Below are 22,198 nucleotides of genomic sequence, written 5' to 3' on the forward strand. Positions count from 1 at the left end.
ATTTAAATTTTCAATATCATTATTTGAACATGTTAAGGCAAACTAAATCTGCACCATACATATACATTTGTACACACATATATCCTCATGTCCAGGATCGAAAACTGCTTGCCGTGTGCTGTTTCCTGTCGGCAAGCAGTGCATTATGCTGAGCCTAAGTAAATTTAATCTCCATGGCCCGCTGAAGTCCTCCCACGAGATGAATATTTAAGCAAATTATACCCATTGCCGCACTGCTGGCCAAGGCAAGAGAATAAATCGTGGCCACATATTCGGCCCGGAATCATCTTCTGCTGCCCGGGGCTAATCCCACCCCGATCTGCTGCGAGCACAGGTGCTGCAAGTCACTCGTCTCTGGCAGCACCGTTAAGTTTGAATTATGGCGCACATGTGGCTGCTCCATGGGTTGCTCCTTTTGCTCCAGCCTCCGCCTCCGCCTCCGTTCATTTCCCTGCCCCTCCGCAGACCGGCGTGTCCATGAAAATCTGACACGCATAAATCCTGGCCAGAAAAAAAGGCAGAAGCTGGCTGGAGATGGGGCTGCCGGAGAAGCAACAAGAGCTGGGCAGGAAAAAATGAAGTGGCAACTGCGGCAGGCAGCGGGAAACGGAAGCGGAAACAACGTTAGCGGAAGCGCATGTCTAACAAGTTGCTGAAACTATGCGGGTCGGCCAGCACTGCGCGAAAAGGAGCCAAATATGAAATATATTTTGCAAACTAAAGTTGAAGTAAGTTAGCAAGCTAAAGTTGATAAAAACTGTAGCTGATCTTTGCTTATTTATCTACATTAGTTTCCAGTTAATGGTCTCCTGTTATGACATTTAATTAGGCGAAAGGACTACTTTAAAGTGCAGATCAATGTTCTGTGCATAGACGACATTTTTGCCAGTGTAGTGAAACAAAACGGCGTGGCAAACTAAGAGGCAGACAACGCGCTACCGAGTCCGAGGTCGGTATTGCGCGAATGGCTCCCAAATGTGATTAGTGCACACGGCAAGTGGCCGAAACGAAATGGGGAAAAATGAGTAGAACTGGGGAAAGTTGCCAGCCAGCAGGTGCTGCTGCTGCTGCCTCCCTTTCCCCATGCCTCTTTCCATTTACCCCCCGCAACCAGCCGTTTTGAAACAAACACATGTAGCAGCATATCCGAACAGATGTACGCCTGAATTTGCCACCTCTCGCAACCCGCAACAAAGTTGCTAAGACGCCACACAGTTCAGTTTCAGCTTCAGTTTCAGTTTCAGCTTCAGCTTGGTAAATCCTTTTTATGCCATGTCCTTGTTGCTTCTGTTTTTGTTATTGTTGCGGTTGCTCCCTTGCCTCCTGTGCCCCCTCGCCGTGCGCCCCTGGCTCAATGTTTGTTTGCCTACTTTTAGTGTTTAGCCAACGTCGCATAAAAATAGAACAGCAGCCACTGAAAACAGCACTAGTCCATATGGCACAGTGGGTGGGAGAAGTCGAATACCGGGAAAAACTATTCACAAATAAATATTTTCAAACCGTTCGAAATTGTTTCACGTTCAAAGGTCAAAGCCCAAAACAACAGAAGAATTAATGGCGCCAAAACGTATAAAGCTAGCCAATAAATACACATGTCTCAGCTTGCTTTGAAATATATATAATTACAACTTCGCGGTTTGTTGGTTTATAAAAAAAAGTATTTTTATTGATCAAAAACTTAAGCGAATGTCGGAGACAAATTCACGTCTTACACAATTGAAGTATGAATAAAATCTAAATCTAATTTGCAAAGCGAACGCTTAGCAAACCCTTGGCTGAGCTTATTTACTTCTTCATATTGAGCGTACATAGGCTCTCATTTATGTTTACGTTAATTAGGCGCTCTCTTGAGTGGATTGCGCATGGATATAGATCAGCCGAGTTTGAGCTACGTGGAAAGTTTTGACCCTTAAAGCTGTGTTAGCAGTTTTGACCCTCTGGTGGGAGTCGCGAATGCGGCTGCGGATGTTTATGTCTGTTGGATTGGGTGCCTTCTTGAGTGGATCACTCATGGGTACTGATCAGCCGAGAACTTGAGCTGCGTAAGCGGTTTTGACCCTTTGGTGGGAATAACTGATTCGGCAGCGGATGTTAATGTTTACATTAGGGTAGGCTGGATTTGTTATTGTCACCAGAATTTGGGTTCTTATTGGATACATGATTTTATGACTTATATCCTAAGGCATTCTATGATTTTGTGTATGGCTGTTCCTATGTGGTTATGTATGTGTGTGTGTGTGTAAGTATATGTGGTCTTATACTATGGCACATATGCTACTTCCCCATCCTTTAAATTTAGCCTGTCCTCAGGCGGATATTCTAGGATACAATACAGGATTAGTATCAAGTACTGTATTTATATATTCTGTTGTTGTGTTATTTTGTTGTTCTATTTGTTTTGGGTTCTCTTTTTTATATTTAACAATTAGTTTTTTGGGAATGCCTTTATATTTATAAATAAAATATAGTATAAGTGTAAGTATTATAATAGCAAGTATAGTTAATGTAATAATTTGTAATGTGTTGTATGTATTAGTGTGTTCTTTAAGTATTTCTTTAGCATTTAGATATGATAATGGTTCTAATTTTGTTACATTGTTATTTATTAGACCGTTTGTGTGTAGTCTAGTGTTGTGCTTGTAATTAATATGTTTTCTATTTGAACAGAACAATTAAAAGCTTTTATTATATTGTCTCCTTCTATTATAATTTCTCTATTAATTATATAGTTTTGATTTAATACAATTTTTGATAATTTCCAAGTTAAAATTATGTTTGGTTCTACATAAGTTATTCCAATATTGTTATGTGTTTTTGAATATCTGCATTCTGTTGGTATTTGATTTAATATTCCTGTAATACATTTGTTTATTATTGGTTTTCCTGAGTTTTGTTTGTAAACTTGATTATCTTGAATATAATATTTATCATTTACATTTTCTATAAGTATATTATTATCTTTGTCTGGATATGGTACGATGTTAAAAAGTGCAGTTTTTATAATGTCTCTAGGAATATGGGAAATAATAAGTATTTCATTTGCATCTGATTTTAACCACGTAGAAGTTTTTATATTTAGCAATTTTTCGGAATTTACATGTGATAATGGATCATGTCTTAATAATTTGGGATTAAAAATACCAAGTCTTGTTAATTGCATACCAAGTTCTATATCTTCAATGTATTCGGTAAACTGTTGTAAATTAAATACTAAAAGTTCTAGTCTTCTGTCACCTTCACTTATTGCGCTTAAATGGTTGATTACTTCAATGCCTCTATTGACTACTTCTATTACTTCATTCAATTCGTTAATTTGAATACTATGTTCAGAAAGATCGTATATTTTTTGTTCTAATTCTTCTTTGTCACTTTGATCTAAAGTGCCAAAAAGGTATTTATTTGCGGTACCTATAATATTAATTAAAACACGTTTATTGCGTTTTATTATTCTTATTCCATTCATTTCTCTGTCTAATTTTTCAGTTAAATATTGGATTTGGGCTATAGTACCATATTCTTCAGCTTGTTTAATTAAATTTGCAAAAGTTTGTTCGGTCTTTGTTAAGTTTACGGACAAATAGTGATATTCATAGTTTATAGGTATATTAATTGATCCTGTTTTAAATATAAGATATCCATTTTTAGCTTGTATCGGGTTCACCTCTAGGCTTTGACCACGGACGGCACGGATGAAACATATTATAAGTGTTATTATGAATAACTGTTTAATCGGACCCCACTTGATTTTCGGGAGTTGAGCTGGAATTGTATTTACTTTTATTAATTCTTTTTTGTTTTTTAAATTTAGATTTATAATGTTCAACTTTTCTTCCTCTATTTGTTTCTTCGTAATGTTTCTCATCTATTTGTTCTACGTGTCCTGTTTTCTTAAATGGGTTAGTTGTTTTACTTTTTACCAATGGTGCTTGTTTATATCTAGTATCTACTTCATAGCTATGTCTATCTTTATTCAACTTATCTATTTTTGATTGTTTCTCTTTTTGGGTGTCATATGCAGGTGTTCCTGCGTAAAGGAAAATATCAGCTGGTGTTCTCCCAGTTGTATTGTGTTTAGTTTTGTGGTTATATACATAGAGAATAGTTTCAAATTGTGTTATCTTATTTTCTGGGTCGGACTCACTATTAATGATTCTTAACTTTTCATTGACTGTTTTATGGAATCTTTCAATGTCAGAAATTCCATTTTTACTTGTTGTGATATTTATATTCACATTCTCGGACCTAAGCCATAAATGTAACGCGGAACATATAAAAGCTGAATCTTTATCGGCCTTTATTTCGGACGGTTTTCCCATTTCATTGAAAATTTTAAGAAGAGCTCTTTTTGCTTCCAGCCAGTCTCTACTACTGACTTCAATCAAAGCGGCATATTTTGAATAAATGTCAATGCATGACAGGAACGTTTTATTATTGATTAAATAAAAATCTATAACATATTTTTCTCTGGGATTAAAAGTTTCTGGTGTTAACTCATATCTTAGTTTAGTATCTCTATGTTCTGTTTTGGATATGTTACATACTTCGCATTCATTAATAATGTTCTGTATTAACTTTTGGTAGTCTGGGTAATAATATTTTTCTTTAAAAAGGTTAGTTTGTTTCTCTATTCCTGGGTGTAAAAGTTCTCTGTGACTTTTTATAATTATTTCTTTAAATTCGGAATATGTTTCAATGTCTTTTAATTTGATGTTTGATTTCATAACTTTAGTTATGTTATTCGGACTGACAATTTCTATGTAAGCGTTTTGAAATGTAAGGAAATCTATTTCGTTATGAAAGAAAATTACGCTTCTTTTGGTACATAAGTATTCTTTAATTAATTCCTTGGCATGGACATTTGTCATTTCTATGTAATGAATTTTAATTTTTGTTTTATGAAAGTATCTTTTAGTTTCTACGTTATTATTATCGTCTTTTATAAATTCTATCTGCCTGTTGTAGTAATTAATTGGTCTTTCCGTTAAGGAAATATAAGATTGGTTATCTTCTTGAGCACTGTGAATAGTAGCTTGTGTTGGTAACGAAATGTTACTGGAGGTTTCTCCTAGGAAGTTTTCTTCAATTTTTACTCTCGATAGAGCATCTGCTACATGGTTTTCTTTACCAGGGAGATATTTGATATGATAGTCAAATTCATTTAATTTGATTTTCCATCTCTGAAGTTTCATGTTTGGCTCTTTAATTGAATCAAGCCAAACTAATGGCCTGTGATCACTATGGATCTCGAATTTTCTACCAAATAAATAGGACCTGAAGTATTTAGTGGCCCAAACAATAGCAAGGAGTTCCTTTTCTATTGCGGAATAATTAACTTCATGTTCGTTCAGAGTTCTACTAGCATAGCATATAGGTTTATGCTCTTGTGATAATACCGCGCCTATAGCAAAATTGCTAGCATCAGTAGTTAGTGAAAAAGACTTTTTAAAATCTGGGTGTATTAATATGGGATCGGACGTTATTAACACTTTTAATTTTTCAAAAGCTAAGTAATAGTCTGAATCTTTGATATTTATTATTGAGCCCTTTTTTAGTCGTAATGTCATTGGTTTTGCTATTTTAGCGAAGTTTGGAATAAATTTGCGGTAAAAACCGCAAAGACCAAGAAATGATTTTATTTCCTTAGTGGACTTTGGTATAGGGAAATTCACTACGGCTTTAATTTTTGCGGGATTTGGTTTAATACCATCTGTTGTAATTATGTGCCCTAGGAATTCAGTTTCCTTTTTTAGGAATTCGCATTTATCTAGCTGTAATTTTAAATTTGCTTCTCTGAGCTTTAAGAATACCTTTCGCAAAGACATTATGTGTTCTTCCAATGAAGTGGAATACACAATTATGTCATCCATATATACGAGACAGTTTTTGTATATTAAATCTGCTAAGAGATTATTCATGCAACGTTGAAAAGTTGCGGGTGCATTTTTTAAACCAAATGGCATTCGAGTATATTCAAAATGACCATTTTTGGTTGAAAAAGCTGTCTTCGCTATAGAATTTTCATCCATTTGTATTTGATGAAAACCTTTTGCGAGGTCAATGGTTGTAAAGTATTGGCAATTTCCAAGCTTATCCAATATTTCATCCATTACTGGTATTGGGTATTTGTCATCAACGGTTATTTCGTTGAGGTTGCGATAGTCAATGACTATGCGAAATTTCGATTTTCCCGATGCATCTGGCTTTTTGGGTACTACCCAAACAGGAGAGCAATATGGAGAATTCGATTTTCTTATGATTCCTTGTCGAATCATGTCTTTCATTTGGTTTTCGACTTCTTCGTCGAAGCTTTGTGGGTATTTATATGGACGTCTGTAAATTGGGTCTTCGTGTTTAGTTGTTATGACATGTTTAGTTGTACTTGTGAAGGTCAAATTTTCACCTTCTTTGTACTGTATGTCACTAAACTCGTATAGGACACTGCTGAGGGCTTTCCTCTCTTCATCGTTTAGATGATCAAGTCGAAATTCATTTGTTTCATTGAGTTCGTTGTCAATTACATAATTGACATACTCAATATTTGGGGAATCTAATAAGTTTTCTTTTAAACTCTCTTTAGGTGTTTCCTCTTCTTCGTTAATATCTTCAAGTCGCAATTTAAATGTGTATTTATTTAAAGTGACTGTATTGGATGTATAGCATATAGTTGCTTTGGAATCTTCCAAATATTCCCTGCCTAACAAAATGTCGTATTTTTCTGAGAATTTATGTAAATAAAATGTTTGCTTTGTCGGACATAATTTACTAGGTTTTAATGTAATTTTGGATTTTAAAATAATTTGACCGTTTATTGTATGTACATCTAATGGAGCTTTTGAGTTGATCGGACAATTGAAAAAATTTTTGCTCATCAAATTTATTGATGAACCTGTGTCAATCAAACATTTAAGTTTGATATCGTTCATAGTTATTTGTATGAAGGGGTATGTTCTTCTTCTACTTCTGATTCCGATCCCGAGGCAAGTTGATGAAAATTTTCACTGGTATCCATTTTAGACTGACCACTGGAACTTTCACGCTGCCTTTTTTGGGGCTGGTTAGTAGTAGAATAAGATGTGGGTTTTTGAAAATTTAGAGCGTTTTGCGCTCTACCTTGTTCTAACTTTTGTTTGAACTCATTGTATGTCGCTTGGTTGCTTTCAACTTTTTTTGAATTATTACTTGCATAATTATTTCGATTTTGACTTTGCTGTGCTTGAATATAATAAGGTTTTATACCTTGGTCATTATTATTTCCTTTATTCTTCTGAGAACCATTATTTTTACTACTGCTTTGTAGTGTAGATGGACTGTTTAATTTGGCTTTAGCTTTTTCTGTATTTAATACAATTGTATCGTAAAGGCCTTCCCTTTGTGCTACTTGTCTTAATAATGTTGTTGTTGTAATATCATATCTTGCTAATGTCATGAACATTCTGTCTGGAATTCTTTTATAAATTACATCTTTAATAGTATTAGCCATTGCGGCGGTATAAAGAGTTGTATTTGTGTAATTATTTTCTAATGATAATTTACTTGAAATTTCGAACATCTTATTTTCTAGTTCTTCTACAAACTTACGAATACTACCACTCCAGTAGGTGTTGTAAAGTCTTCTTAGCAACTCTTCGTATGGGATTTGGGTTTTAAATTCATCAATGAGGACTGATCGTAGTTCAGCCCAAGTGTTGCACTGTTGTAGCTGGGATACTTCTTGTGCATGTTGGGACAGCTGCCTCTCGATGGCACTGTAGAGTACACTATGTTGCCTCTTGTCTGTTGTCGGGTATAGGGACATCACGAAGTCCACACGTCTCACAAATGATGCCAGTTCTCTTGTGGAACCGTCAAATGTTGAGATGTGACGAATCTGGCCCAAAGCCTGATTCAAATGTAATTCAGATAGAATCATAATTTGTTCGCTGGGTTGTGCCATGTTGTTGGCTATAGTTGATTTTTCTTTGAATCACTTGGTAGATTGATACCGGGGTTTTATTTTATTTATTTAAAATTCGCACACCTTTGTAGCAGTCCAATCAATGCTAGATGGGCTACACAACACTGACCTGGTAACAGTCACACCTTTTATTTATTTTGGTGGGTCACACTTTAATGGTCACTTGCAGTTTTTTAATTTATATTTGTATTAATAGTATCCAACATCGAGAGTTAGATAACTGTTCACAAATATTTTGTCACATAAGTTCTTTTGCGGATCTGCTTTGTATGAACTGAAGCACAAGCGAAACTTTGTTCGTCACGAGTTGCGCTTTATTAATCTCGAACTAATCTATTAGCTCTAAGAGATTATGTTCACACGCGGATCCTACCGGCTGCGCCAATTACAACTTCGCGGTTTGTTGGTTTATAAAAAAAAGTATTTTTATTGATCAAAAACTTAAGCGAATGTCGGAGACAAATTCACGTCTTACACAATTGAAGTATGAATAAAATCTAAATCTAATTTGCAAAGCGAACGCTTAGCAAACCCTTGGCTGAGCTTATTTACTTCTTCATATTGAGCGTACATAGGCTCTCATTTATGTTTACGTTAATTAGGCGCTCTCTTGAGTGGATTGCGCATGGATATAGATCAGCCGAGTTTGAGCTACGTGGAAAGTTTTGACCCTTAAAGCTGTGTTAGCAGTTTTGACCCTCTGGTGGGAGTCGCGAATGCGGCTGCGGATGTTTATGTCTGTTGGATTGGGTGCCTTCTTGAGTGGATCACTCATGGGTACTGATCAGCCGAGAACTTGAGCTGCGTAAGCGGTTTTGACCCTTTGGTGGGAATAACTGATTCGGCAGCGGATGTTAATGTTTACATTAGGGTAGGCTGGATTTGTTATTGTCACCAGAATTTGGGTTCTTATTGGATACATGATTTTATGACTTATATCCTAAGGCATTCTATGATTTTGTGTATGGCTGTTCCTATGTGGTTATGTATGTGTGTGTGTGTGTAAGTATATGTGGTCTTATACTATGGCACATATGCTACTATATATATATTTACATACTATACTATTCTCTCAACATAATGATAAGTGTGTAGTCAAGCCTTGTGAGCTCACTTTTCAAATGATTTAATAAACCCCCGGGCACACGCAAATTGTGGTTGCCAAATCCCCGCAAAGCCCACTGTTAATAAACTGTATGGTTTTTGGCCACTGCTTAACTTGGTGCACTCCCCTGCATAATGAACTTTGAACCACTGTGCGCGGGGATCATTGCATTTTGCGGTTGCCACTGTGGTCGCGTTACCGAGAACAGAACAGAACAGAACAGAACAGAAAGCTCTCCTGCTGCTTGTCGTCTGCGTAAAGGCTTAAAGTATTACTGTTACAGTAGTTGCCAGTCCCGTGCCCCTGCCACGCCCTCCGCCTATCCGCCTTCCTGCCACGACCCCCCCGCCAGTCGCTGCGACAGAAACTCAGCTAAGCCAAATGTTGACGACGACGTTTGCTGCTTTTGGCTTTCGGCTTTGGCTTCGTTTCTACTTTTCTGCCTTTTAGAGAGCAAGTATATGCACTGAAAGAAACAAACATGAGTGTCTTGCAATAAAAACTTCAAATCCCTTAGCTAACCAAGGACGAGAAGAGAGATACAATTTAAAGATTTCAATGTTTTTTTTTTGCTGCCAACTAACATAACTAATACGCTGTGTTTCTTTTCTCTCAGTGCACCCTTTCTATCGCAATATGAGCAACTTTCTGTTGCTGCTCCCGCTGCTGTTGTAGTCACAACAAATTGCTGTAAGCTGTGAAACTAATCTTGGCAGTTCTTTCCCTTATTCAGCTCCCCCCCATCCCCGCTACCTTCCACTTTTTTTGCTGTTTATGGGGGGGGAAAAGGGAGAAACTACTTCAGCGGATTACTTTCGGATAGTTTTGTTTCCCCACCGACTGAGTTTATTTTTAGCGGTTCGCGGAGCGGAATTGGATGGCGCAACACTCTCATTAGCCGCGAATAATTTGAGCAACCACCCATTTTGGCCAGCCACCTGGTGGAACTGGACCTTCTGACCTCACGTGCGGCGCCACTTGGCCAATTTGCGTAGCATACTTACCAGCTGAACGCTAATAAGCGGTCAACTCAACACACAAAAGGCGTTTACCAACGGCATACACATACACACACATACACATATATGTACTCTAAGCATAATGTGCAAATAATTGATTGCCTGTTATGTGGTATTCCCCATTTGAATGGGAGTTTACTTCTTCTCTATTAATGCAGGGATAAGACCATCAAATGACTTAGTTAACAAAGCTGTTAAGCGACAGGTATTAGTGTTTGGGAAAAATCTAAATTTATACGTGCCGTTTCAATTAGATAAATAAAGCAGAGAAAAATAGCAATATTTTAGCAAGTAATGAAATTCAAATCAATTTCGGGGCGACACCACTCGACGAGGATTTGCCCACAAATTGATCCACACCAAATCAATTTCAGCGAGCTGCACATGTATCTATTTTCCGATTTGCAACAAATTGAGCCATTTCCATTCCTTTTTTGGCTGCAATCCCTCAAGGATTTCCACTCCATCACGACTGTTCAGCCATTCCCATTGAGAGAGTGCAGCGACTGACTCAATTTGCCTTATCGATATGGCCCCGATTCCCCGAGTGAATCTAATAGAATAAACCAATTGCAAACAACGGATAGAAATGGCCGGCAGAAAGGTGAAAGGTGAACGTTGAACGTTGAACGGTGAAAGGTGAAAACTGAGAGCGGGGCGATCCATCCCCAACCAACAAACTGTTGCCCATGTGATGACAGGCTCAAGTTGTCGTTGTCGTTGTTTTGCTTTTTTGCTTTTTGCTCTCGTTTGCCTTGGCTGCTTTCACTTTGTGCATTTCCGTCAAGCGGAAATTCGCGTAAATTGCCGGCATGTCCACTGGAAAAGTGGGTGTTGGGTGGAAAAGGGGGCGGTTCCGAAACGGAACGGAAGTTGATGCAAGTCTAGAAACGAGTGCCAAATGCCGGAAGCCCATGGCATACTTGAGCGCAGGACACAGGACACAGCACACGGAGCCAGCCAGCCAAAATGAAAGTCTGAATGGAACTGTTTGCCGTGGCCGACGACAAATGCAATTTTCCCAGGGACTTGGCACTGCGAAAAAAAAAAATAAGGAAAATAAAGGCGGTTCATTTCGAAAAGCAATGAGATGGCGATAGTGCAATGAACTGCATGTAATCTGCGGGAAGCCAACTGGTTGACAAGCTCCTTGTAAAGGGAAAATCAACAGTAATTGATTGATGAAAAAGGTGTGTACATAATACAAAATAAGTGTATCCTTAGATAACGCATATAAGAAACCATTTCGTCAAGCCTCTGCCCAAAAAGGCAGGGATATTTTCAAGTTTAAGGTTTATGTGCCTTTGTCTTTTATTTAATAGCCTTTTCCGTCTTTGTTTTGATACTCAGCCCGTAAGCTTCCTTATCCAGCCCATCCAAATAATCCATCCAACCTATTTGCCTCGGCCACCACCCCTAACATTTGGTGTTTGCTTCCCACCTCCTTGGGCTTCGTTGGCCACCCTCTCATTTACCACCCATCCCTATCCCTAAATCCAACTGTTTGCATCTCATCCCGGTGATTCGGGGGATTGAGAGCCCGTTGTAATCCGGCATCCCTAGGCCCATCTCCTCAATTACTGGACTCATGGCGGTGGATTTGCGGCGGCCATTACTTAACCACCTTGGCGTTATCCCAGGACCATGTCCCTTAACCCGCTTTCAAGTGCTTCACCTCGTTAGCCCGCCCCTCCCACACGGCCCAAGTTCTCCATTAACCCCATGTTATTATTTTTTTTCCCCCCCTCTTCGAGTCTGAGGGCAATCCACTCAATTTTTATTCGTTATTTTCATGTTGGCAATGCAATAAAAGGGGCCCATTCATGGGGACTGCTTTCTTGGCCATTGGGATGCCTACAGGCACCGCCATTCTCGTTGCCATTTTGCGTATTCTGCCTTTGGCGCTTTGTCCCACCATTTTCTTCCCTTCATTCAAGGATCCTTTTTCCCCGATGCCATAACATGATGAAGTGATTGAAGTGCCGGCGACTCACTGGAATGACCATTAGACATGCAAAACGACGACGTGTTGCTATTTATGCTCGTTTATGGCCATTCCCCAACTACACCGATTTTCGGGCTTAACTGCCCATTTTAATAACGGGTCACATTGCTGGGACATTTTATTATTTATTTATATTTTTTTTTTTTGTTCCATTTTCCCCCATTGGATTAACTTTCTATTCACTTGCCGTTTGTTTGTTGATTGCTGCGTGTTAATTGGGCACGCAATGGCGACAAATCGAGTTCACCAACGCCCACCGAATCACCCACTTTCTGGACTATCCTCCCACCACTGCTTGCCTACTGCTTACCCTTTTTGGAAGGACCTTGCACCTGACCCCGAGTGTTTGTTTTTTGGGGCCAGAGTGTCGGAGATTCATCTCGGTGCGAAATGTATGCCAAGTGGCATCCGCTTGGCATAATGAGCTGCGTCTACAATTGCTATGGCCTTGACATCTGCCTATCGGAGGTTGGGCACACCATAGCACCGCCCATCCACCCAGCTAACCACCCACTGGACCCCGTGGCACATTTGTTTTTATGCTAGAGCGTCAACGCAGTTTCCATAATTTCAGCGTTTGTATAAAATTCGTCTAAAACACAGTGGAGACTCGCCTAGAGGAAAGACTCATCAGGGTTGCTTTCGCTTTTCAGTGTAAACTTGCTAGTTAAAGTAAACTCAGAAGCAGACCGTTTGACTCAAATGTTATGTTAAATTAACCGTATTTACCAGGGTTAAATGAATGATATTCACATTACTAATACTATTTACTGTTATTGTAAAATGTCAGAACATATATTTAATCGAATTCTTTATGCTTTTTGCAAAAATCCTTAAATGAAGTGTCAATCCACTAGATTTTAATAGCAGCCTCGAGCCGATATCCTTTAGTATATTGTCTGGCTTATACCTGGCCAATAATATTATATTCCCCGTTCCGCCGGCTTCACTGTGTCGAGGTGGTAAGCGATGCTATCATTAAGGGCTTTACGACAATGCTGGGCAATAAAATTAATTAAAATTCAATAAGTTGACGCCCCGAAGTGGAAACATTCAAATGGGAGCTGAGGGAGCTGTGATACGGATCCTTGGATGGTTTGGGGCTGTGTTCAAGGGCTGGGAATCAGCTTCCCAGTACGAGCTCACGTTCCACTGGAGGATTCATCGCTGATGTTTAACATGGGGAATTGCTGGGTAGCTGCGGGTGTTGGGTGTTTTTTGGGGTGGTTAAAGAGGGTCTCGTTCTGCGGGCGCCTGCTTATGTTAATGCCCAATTACAATTGTTGTTCGCATTTGCTGTTTGCGTTGGAAATTGTATTCTCCGGGTAATAGGAGAAGCGGAATGGGATGGGTAAATATTGCTGAAAGCGAGACAAACATTTGGGGCAAAATTACGGGGGGGAATTTATGAGCCGGCGGAGAATGGTGGATGTGGATCGGATGTGCAAAAGGAGGTCACGAGAAAAGATGAAAAGCATAAATATAATAAAATAGACGTAAATACGTTGAGAATGCAACAATTTGGAATCAGGTTTAAATCATTTTGATTACATTTGGCTGATTATGTGGCTACAAAATTGGCAGTTGGCTTAAGCCGAGGATTATTATTTACAATTTAATTCAGGATATATTTCAAGATATCAAAAGGTAAAATTCTTTTGACATCTTCTTTCCTATCCTTCAATTCTGCACTTGCTTTCACAATTTGTTATTTACGAGTTTGCCCATCGACAGGCAGCGAATAATTTACAGCATCATAAGATTGAAGCCCCCTCGAAAAAAGAACAAATCTTTATAAACAAAACACTTGGAAATGCACAGGTAATAAACAACAAGAACAACAACAGTACTAATACTACAGCAATCAATGGAAAGGGGTAAAAACAAAGCGAGAAATAAAACTATGCCAGACACACATCAGAAATATGTATAATTTGTATGCGAGAGAAAGGCGAGGAAAATCGAAGCCAGAGATTCGAAGAGCTTAAGCTGAATTGGAAAACTGCACTTGGACCCAAAAAGGACACCTTGCCAAAGTGCGCCAAAGGGGCTTACGGCGGAGGAAAAGCCATCGAAAGGACTTCGCCGGCAAATTGAATTGTTCGTCATTGAAGAAAATGGCAAGTGATTGGAAAGAAGGCGGCTGAATGGAAAGATGAGGTGCTGCGAAGTGGCCCAAGAAACACATGCATAAAGAAAAATGCACATACATATATGGTGAATGCACAGAGAAAAAAAATACATGATGTTCTCAAAGCTAACGCATATTTCAAAGCTCAGCACTGAAGCTAGCATGCCACAAATAGGGACTTATGTATGTTTTCTTTTTTCAAAAATGTCATTTTTTCAGTGCTTAGTGTGGGAATCTATACAGATGGCAACAGTTGGCCCACAAAAGACTTCACAGTCAAAACAAAACCGAATGCCAAAATGAAGACAGCAACTGACAGCGGAAATTGAATCGCGCTGCTTGCGAGTGTCTGCGTGTGTGTGTGTTAGCTAGTGTGTGTGTGTGTGTACAAGGGTGTTTCTGATTGAGTGGGTGTCACAGATTTTCCTTGGATACGCCTTAACTAAACCAGAACTCGTCGTGCTGCCCATCAATTCCAATCAATGAAAACCGTTCGTTGAACGATTTAACTTCGCTTTGGCTAACTGGATCACCTGATCGGATTTACACAAAAAATTGGGCAGTGTATGATGAAATCCATTTAAAATGCAACCTCGAATAGTTGGAAGAGTATTATCTTGCTTTAACTTTCCCACTTTCAAACCGCAATATGTAAGCTTTATTGAATCCCAACGAAATTTCACTTTAATAGCTTCCCAAATGGCAAACAGAGGACGCCGGCCAAGTAAAAGTTTGATTCAATAATGCCAGTACCTCGTGAGGAAAACTCTGGACTTTTTCGCCCGTTTGTCCACCGCACACTTAACTTTTTTCTTTTTTTTTTTTTGCACACTTTCCCCCGGATTCCAGGGGAATGAAATATGCTCGCATTCAATTCACTTCATGTCCTAACCATATTTTGACAACTGTTACCGCAAAAACAGAAAACCAACAGAAACAACGAAAAGCTCCCAAAAACAAAAAAAAAATGTGGTAAATAAACGGGGATCAAAGGGGGTGAAAGGGAAAAACAAAAACCAAAAAAAAAAGACTTAAAAAAGAAGCAACGGCTTGGCCAGCTGTGGCATCCACTTGTGGTTATTTGTTGTCGGAACTTTTGCTTTCTACCCTTCCCCAAAAATTCCTCTTCCGTTGGAAAGTTTTATGCTTTCTCTTTTTTATTTTGCTGTTTGGCAATTTTAACCAGCGCTAATGTCTCTGTATGTTTGTGCGCTCTTCACCAAGGCTTTGCACAGAAGAAGAGCAATTCGTTTTTTGCCAGCTCTAAACTTGAACCACAAATTTTGAAAATTTAATTTATCCACTGCTTTAATCAGCTTTTCAGGAAAAAGAAATGGGTTACTTTTTGGGCTTTATAAAATTCAAAACAGTGCGTATACGTAATATTCGAAGGACTCAAAGGTCAAAAATCACGTATACGCATAGTTAGCCGACATTTCTTGTTTTCTTGTAACATTTATGTGTGCTGTTACGTTTTTCATTTCCGAAAAATGTTTACCAACATCAGATAATATAATACCCACTTTCCATCCAACTGCCTTACAGCCATTTATATGAGAATGTATGTGTTCCTCGCATACATCTGTATAATTAATCATATTTTATGGGCTCAATGTCGATTGTCGCCGACATTGTTGCCATATCATTTTCGTGTACGTGTGTGTGAGTGTGTGTGTGGGCTTTTTAAGGGGCAAGTTTGGGATGGGCGATACGTACATAATTGTTGTCACTTATTCATTGCACAGAAGATAAAATTAATTACCAAATTTGACACCGAAAGACACCGCCCACTTCACCGCAATTTTGCCAATGGATTTCACGAATTCCGAATGCTTCTTCTTTGATCTGCAGTCTGCTGTTCTTTTTTTCCTATTCAAAGGACCAAAGTTTCGCAATGTTAAGATTTTCGAATTAAAATTCATGAGAAGCCACAGTCAACGACTTTCAAATTTCATTTCATTCATTTCCCTGACTGCCGGTCGACCAGAAAATAAGAATAAAAAACCTTTAGGCTGCAGACAGTCTTTAAAAATTATGTTTATGATAATTATTATTGCATATATATGCACGACAGAGTATATATATATACATATATATTTAAGTTCTGCTTTGTCCCACCAACTTTTGCTGACATATTTTCACAAGTATTTAGAGCGAAGTTGTCCAAACCTCGGTCTCTCTCTAAACTGTGAAATTCATAGCAATTTTAGGCGGACGATAAACAGGGAAAAATTATAGTTATAAGGGAAAGAAATTAATTAAACAGCTAAATAAGTATTATTTCTTTTCAAATAACATGTTTAATAATTTCTCCCAATTTAAAAATTTTGATAGTTAGATTTAATACAAACTATTGTACAATAGCTTGTGCTTTCATTTATTATTAACATGCTGGACAAGAGCCCTTGCTTTTTTCGCTGTGTAGGGAAGCTGTTGCTGCTGAGGCTGGCAAACTTTTTGGGGCTGAGTGCTCACACAAAAACAAACACAGGCACAGGTGAGTGGGGTGGAGAGGCTGGGCTGTTTTGGGTGCTTAGAAACAGCGGCATTGGGACTGGGTGAATGGGAGTTTTGGGCGCTTTGTTGCCCTCCAGGCAAAGGGCAATTTTCAGTTTGAATATTTTAGCTGCTAATTAAAATGTATTCGCGGTTAGCAAAACGCGCGCCTCCGCAGCTCCTTTTAGTCCTTTCCTCTTCTTGCCCCCACCTCTCCCAATTTGCCCGCCCACTCTGCGCCGCCCCTTTTGACTGCAAGGAAAGTGGGAGAAAAGTTCGCTCGGAGATGAAGCCGCAAATAAACAGAAAACGTAATTGCATGTAGTAATTTCATGGGGTGGATAGGGGAGGAGAGAGAGAACACATCACAGAAAATGCAATGACAAAAGTCCAGCTGCATGTTGCAACTCGATGCCGGAAATTCTGCTGCCATATTGAATTTACCCCAGACAAGTTGCTGTTGTTGTACGGAAATGGAGTTGAACCAAAATGGCAGGTGGATGCGCACATATGTACATGTCTACATTCGTTCATCGGAATGTACATGTGTCCGGCCTGAAGTCCTGCGATTGCAACCAGGTCGAAGGTTAAGTGCCGGTACGTGGGCGTTGTAGGCGTTATAGGCGTTGTAGGCGTGGCATGTGGCAGAGATGCATACCAATGCTGCACTTGCGAATAACTAGAGTTGCAATCCCAAACAGCTGCAGGTGATATGGGCGTATAAGCCCAATTCAACAATGAGTTTCGAACAAGAAGTAGCTAACCAACTACGGTTAAGCCTAATTAATAATCGGAATTCGAGGTTGAATACAACCAAATATTAAACAGAGAAATTAATAACATGTCAGGGCAAATAACACAAAGAGTACATAGGCCAAAATTGGCTGATCATTGCTGGAAATTATTAAACATTTCTCATCAAAGGACCTTTTTTTGTGCATTTCCGATTCAATAATTAATTTTGTACCGAATTCAATGTGTTTACGTAAATATAAATTATTTTGTGGCTTATTACATTTTGAGGCGTTTAATGTACATTTCCCTTTTCTGTCTTTTATTAAGACTTTAATGTCTTACGATGTCCTCTTCAAAAGGACTCGACCGGAGTGCCTGTAAAACGAATATTCCGTAAGTAAAGTCCCAGGAATTCCAACTGCATCCACGTGGCACAAAAGCTGATCTCTGGGACAACCTGGGCTAAATGACAGGTAAGAGGTGGCCCAGAAAAGAGAAAACACAGGTAACGGATGAACAAACGGCAAGTCTGGCCAACTTCTGGCCATATCTGGTAATGAGTGAGCAACTGCCATCCGCTCCCTTTTTGCTCTTGCAACTCTGGTGACCTCTCACCTTCAAAGTCCGGAGCTCGGGAGCTCGGAAACTCTGGAACTCCGGACGGAGAAGCTCATCAAATGCGGCTATGTGGCAGCCTCCTCCGCCACACCCCTCAGTTGACCGAACCGCCCTTCTCTGTCTCATTAACCACTGACCGTTCGACTGAAGCTCATGAAAGTTCCTCTGCCCTTGCAATTTTCACACAGAAAAAAAGTAAGTAATATTCCATTTTTAATATTAAGGAGGGATCTCTGAAGTTAAAGTTTTAACATTTCTAAGAATCTACAAAATATAAGGAAAGAAGGAACTCTATTGTTAAGATTATAATAATGGACAGAAACCTTATGTATCTTCTCTCTTTGTCAACGAATACACGAATAAAATTGAAGCCGTAGACTTTTGTATTGTATATTATCAAAGTGGGTATTGGATCGGTTGGAAAGTTCATTTTTTTAACGTGTTGTTGCTTTTTTTTCTGCAGTTCACCTGTCAGGTAGCATAATGTGCACAATGTACATGGGTATTTTTCAATGTATCTCTCTCGCCCCCAGTCCGTCTCTCTCACTCTCTCTCTCTCTTTCGGTTATGCTCCTTCTCTTTCTGGCTGTGCTCCATCGAGTATTCAACTCGCATCGCTTGCAAAGTGACATGGCATATTTCAAGGTAAACATTCTGAATTTTGCATATCAAACGCGGGGCAAAGCAAACAGCAAACAGCACAAAAGAAGAGTGGCAAGAAGAAGAGCACTCCAACACACACACACACACACACTAATACAGCAGTAGTTGTAGTACTACGTACTACCTATGCACACACACCGGCACACTCAGTTGGGTTTTCCGCGAATTGCTTTGCAGTTGAATGAGCTGAGTGCTCCCCCGTAAGCCATGTGCAACGCAGAATGGTCTGTCTATGCACCACCCACTGCCCACCCGCCCTCCAACTATCCTATCCTATCCCCCTGCCACCCACCTAAATGGCCACCGCTAGATGTAATTGTATAATTAATGAACGCTGCCCGCCGTCGATGGACGCTTAATGCAAATACTCGGGCCAGTGCGGTGCGGATAGTTTCCAAAAATGAAAATTTCTAAAACCGCTCACAACCGGTTAAATCTGCTGCCTCCTATCCATTGGCAATCCCCATACCCAAATCCCCAATCCCTTTTTACGAGGGTCGCTAAAGCCATAGCGGTCCCCACAAATGAGATAATGTTGATCCTTTACACGGTAAGGGAATTCAAGGGACTTAGAATCGGACTTTTGAATTTGAAATCTATCATCTAAAGGAGCATCCCCCAATTTTATTTTAGTTCTGAACTAAAAAAAATCAGATTGAAACAATATTAACCACGAATGATACGAATTTCGTTATTAAATTACTAAAAAGTTGCGCCCAATTGACACATGTGATTATTTTATCTGCATCTCGTTTAATTGAATGCCACAATAATTATTTAGCTCGAATGGCAAAGAGAAAAGCATATTTTAAATGATTTTCAATATTTGTCTGATATCAATTAAAACTTATTTTCGATTCATCGGGCTGTGCGAAATGCAGTAATTAATCGGGCAACCCGCTGGTCACAAATTCCATCTCCATTTGACCGTGTCCAGGGTGTTTGCCTCTCTTTCTAGTCTTCGCTAGCCCTCTCTTTCCCTCGCTCTCTCTCTCTCTCTCTCTCTCTCTCTCTATCTCACTTTATATATGAACTGCTCTTTCTCTGTCTTTCTCTGTTTACAATTGCCGCCCGCTAATTTATTTGAAAAGCCATTTGTTACCTTTGGCTTGCCTCTGTTTACATGTCCGTCGGGCTGTCCGCCTGTCCGTCCGGATTTTCAGTCCGTCGGGATTTGTTATATACCCACATATATGTGTGTCCATGTGCGTGTGTGTTCCCATACATATACGTTTGCTTTTTAGATATCGCTTGATGTTCGCGCATTACATTTACATTCACAATTACAACTTGCGTTAATTCAATTTACTAAAAGAATAGGAAAAATCCAAGAAAAAAACACCGAGAAAAGCACCCCCCTTCATCTCCCACCTAAACTGGAAAAAAAAAATCAAAAACAGTTTGCTAATTGTTTAGATATGTGCATAAAAATATGTGTGTAGACATGTGCCAACCCCCAATGGGCTTTATAATCAATTCATTTAGCAAAATCCGGACAAGTAAATAATGAGAAAATCGGAGAGAATAAATCGAGGGAAAGAGAGAGGGCATTTTATTGATACAGATACAGATCGAACAGCTGCCAATTGCCAAATGCCTCCAGTACTCGATAATCTTATGTACAGCCAAAGATACGTGCAAACACACACACACACACGCATTCAGTTGGCCCGTTTATTTAGTGAAAAATCGAGGAAAATCGGGGAAAATGTGTTCGCCTCTGTTTGTGTTTTGTTAAGCTTTAGTAAATACTTGAAAATTTAATGCCGTTTGGCCAATAATTAAGGAAAAAACATTTCCAATAACCCCATACACCCAGTGCCTCAGCATCATCCCCATCCCGCCTTCAATCGCATTTTTCCCACCCAAAAACATTTTCTTTTGATAATTCGCTCAAGAATCTGGCGCATTTCTTAGGATATTAATCATACGCACAGTTGGCAACTTTGATTCGGCCATTCAGTCAATGAAAATTTAAAGTACACGCAGAGAAAATGTGTTACCTCGAGAAAGCTCCGTTTCGATTTAATTACAAAATCACAGGAAATGACGGCGTAAAAAAAAGAATCAGTTGGAGAATGAGAGAACAAACATCAATGAACAATTAATGTGAGGACAAGTTCCGAAAAAAATTGGGCAAGAAGTGAGTGAGAGTGGGAATGGCAGAAGAATGCAAAATCGAATTGTAAACAGTGTGTTCGATGGCACACAAAGACCAAGGAAAACCATTAAGAAAGCATCGGACAAACAAAAGCCAAAGAAAAATACTAAAGGCCCGATAAAAAGCGGAAAACCCAAGGCTGTGCTTTAAAAAATTTCTCATCTCTGTGATTTATTCCCTTCCTGTTACTATTTTTATCTTTTATCTCATGACGTGTTCCTTGAGGCTCTATTAACTTTCCATTAAGCTACTATTTTGCTCACTCTTCAAAAATACAAGGAGCCTATATTTACATTCGCCTATTAACTTTTTAAGTCCAAGAATAAGATTCTTTAATATTTGAGAAACAATTAGAGAACATTCACGCACAAATGTACCTTTAAATAAAACCACCTGCAACGTTGCGTATGCGCGATATTCTTTTAAATTGTTAATTTCACTCACCTTTTATCGCTGCGAAGGCCTTTTTTACTTGGTGGTTGTTGTGTTTACCTTGGATTTTCTCCTTTTCCGCTTTGCTTTCCGAAAACTTTTCGCTTTGTTTCAATTTCAATTTCGGTTTTGAATTTTCTTTTCGAATTTTCAATTCGTATTCAGCTTGATGTTGTCTTTTATCTGGTGTCTCTGCCAAAGTCACAACAATAACCGAAAAAAAAACAACAAACATTGGTATTCTTAATGGGGTGTGAGGGAGCATGTGTGTGCGTGTGCGATTGAGATCGGCATACATATATATGTATATGTATATATATACATATATCGAACTATATAGAATTTCAAAACAAAAGTTGCGCGCCCAGGAAGTCCGCGATTGTTGATTGTTGTTGCTGTAAATCGCGCGTCGGCGTTCGATGCCAAAATACCTCGGGGTACCGATGGAAAAACACATTCCGAACACAAGAACTCTTTCAAAAAAAAATGTGTAAATGTGAATTTAAATTACATCCGAGCAAAATGTAAAGCAATCATTCACGCTCGTTTATTATTTACTTATTGAGAAGCAATCATAAAAATGAAAATGGAAATATTGGAAAACCGCATTGCAAAGTTTTATTTATTTACGAGAAAATTTTCGGGTTTTTAAAACATTTAAAAAGCACTTTATGGTAATAAAGTAAAATTTATACAACACGTTCAGAAAAAAGATCAGAAAATTTTAAACGATTGTCGCACAAATACAAGAAAGCAAACACTTTTTATTTATTTGTTGAATGTGAGCTTAAAAACAAAAAACGACGGTTCTTTCCATATGCAAACTGTATTCTGGAAGATTTTCAAAAGATCTCTCGCTTGTTTTATCGTCAATCACTT

General features: G+C 38.8%; 1 protein-coding gene across 5 annotated transcripts in view, besides 1 other annotated feature; it reads right to left on the bottom strand.

Moving 5' to 3' along the window:
* The window catches only part of Ca-alpha1T (Ca[2+]-channel protein alpha[[1]] subunit T), an 88,399-nt gene that overhangs the window by 65,933 nt on the left and 268 nt on the right, over positions 1-22,198 (bottom strand). For all 5 annotated transcript variants that reach the window (NM_001272338.1, NM_001258616.1, NM_001258615.1 and 2 more), the window contains exon 2: positions 21,332-21,511. The gene's annotated coding sequence lies outside the window, so the exon portion shown is untranslated. The remainder of the gene's footprint in view (positions 1-21,331; positions 21,512-22,198) is intronic.
* Positions 1,621-8,996: a mobile genetic element.

This window comes from Drosophila melanogaster, chromosome X (assembly GCF_000001215.4).
Source record: "Drosophila melanogaster chromosome X".
In the NCBI taxonomy this organism is placed as follows: Eukaryota; Metazoa; Arthropoda; class Insecta; order Diptera; family Drosophilidae; genus Drosophila; species Drosophila melanogaster.